Here is a 1994-nt window from a genome sequence, read left to right on the forward strand (position 1 = left end):
AGTGGTCCTTACCCTGTAGTGTGGTGTATTGGAGACACTGACTACCTGGTGGAGACCCCCGACAGAAGGGAGAAGCACGAACTGTGTCATGTGAACATGTTGAAACTGTACAATCATGCACCAGATTCTCCGGCTCCAGTACACCTTGTCTACACCACTGCTGCTGCTGCTGCTGAGGAGGGTGTTGATAGCGGCTTGTTTGAGGTGGACTGCGAGTTTCCAGAATGTAGCTGGGTAAAGAATGATGAGGCAGAGTTCACTATCAACTCCAAGTTAGCACATCTACCTCGGGACCAAGCATCTCAGTTGGTTGCCCTTTTGCCAAATTACAAGGAAGTATTCAGCAGTACCCCTGGGAAGACCGATTGGATTCAGCACGACGTGGATGTGGGTGACGCTGTTCCTGTGAAGTTGCCTCTTTTTTAAGTCAATCCTCAGTGTGTTGGTGTGCTGCATCAGGAGCTCAATTATATGTTGGACCGTGGGCTTATATCCCCTTGTGTTAGTCCCTGGAGTTCCCCCGTGACTTTGCAGCCTAAACCAGATAGCACCGCAAGATTTTGCATAGACTATAAACAGGTGAACACGCTAACCAAGTCTGACACGTATCCATTGCCTCGGCTTGAGGACCCCATCAATCGCATTGGATCGTCTAGTTATATCACCAAGTTAGATCTCCCGAAAGGCTTCTTGTAAGTACCTTTGACTGAACGGACTAAGGAAGTCTCATGTTTTGTGGCAGACGGACAAACATATGATATGAAAAACGCCCCGGCAACGTTCCAGCGATTAATGAACATATTTGTTAGTGGTATGAAGTACTGTGTGGTATACTTGGATGATGTAGGAGTCTATACCGATGATTGGGAAAGTCATTTAAGAGAACTAGGTGTTTTGCTGTCCAGGCTTTCTGAGGCTCGCCTTATAGTGAATTTAAAGAAGTGTGAGTTTGTTTGTGCACAAGTTCAATACCTTGGTTATGTGGTTGGTCATGATTGTGTACGCCCCCCTGACTCTAAGGTGGAGGCAATAAAGAATTTTCAGGCACCACATAACAGGCATGAGCTTTGGAGATTCCTCGGCAGTAATGGTTACTACTGTTGTTTTTTGAAGAATTTTGCAACAATAGTGGCCCCTCTCACTGAACTGCTTAAGAAAGATAGAAAATACGTCTGGACTGGTGTGTGTCAGAAGAGTTTTGATGCAGCCAAGGTCTTATGTAATTATCCAGTTATGGCTGCACCAAACTTTGACAAGACATTTAAACTTGCTGGAGATGCTAGTAGTGTGGGTGCAAGAGCTGTGTTAATGCAGGACGACAATCATGGTGTAGAGCATCCTGTTCGTTATTTCAGTAAGAAGTTTTCTGTTCCTCAACGTAATAATTCTGTTATCGAAAAGGAACTATTGGCCCTGATCTTCGCCCTGCAGAACTTTTCTGTGTATGTCCCTGCATTTGGACCTACTGTCATTGTATAAACTGATTATCACCCACTCAAATTTCCGAATAATTTGAAGATGAAGAATCAGCGATTGACACGTTCGAGTTTGTTCCTTCAGCAGTTTCATTTCGATGTTAGACATATTAAGGGTGCTGACAATGTCATCGCTGATTGTTTGTCACGTTCTTAAGAACGAATTTTCCTAAGGGAAAATTCTTTCTTAGGTGTGGGCATGCTATATGTCTAAGAGTGTATATATATATTTTTTTGTGTATATGTATATATAATGTGTGCGTGTTACCAGGGTGTGTGTATACTTGTTCTCGCTTCTTCGTTGCTTGTGCGTTTATAAAGTCTTAGTTAATTCTGTTTGCTCTCTCGACGTGGGTGTGATTAAAATTGTTTTTCATGTCAATGACTTTGGTGGACCTTGGTCTGGCACGACATAGAGATTAATATTCACCAGCGATATTTATGACGTTTGGAGTGTGGGAGGAGAGACTGAGTTGCTTAGCTATTTTCTGTACGTTTTTCATCTGGCCCCAGGTGCGT

Source organism: Coenobita brevimanus, chromosome 58 (genome assembly GCF_032717465.1).
Source record: "Coenobita brevimanus isolate Jiangsu-jjx chromosome 58, ASM3271746v2, whole genome shotgun sequence".
In the NCBI taxonomy this organism is placed as follows: domain Eukaryota; kingdom Metazoa; phylum Arthropoda; class Malacostraca; order Decapoda; family Coenobitidae; genus Coenobita; species Coenobita brevimanus.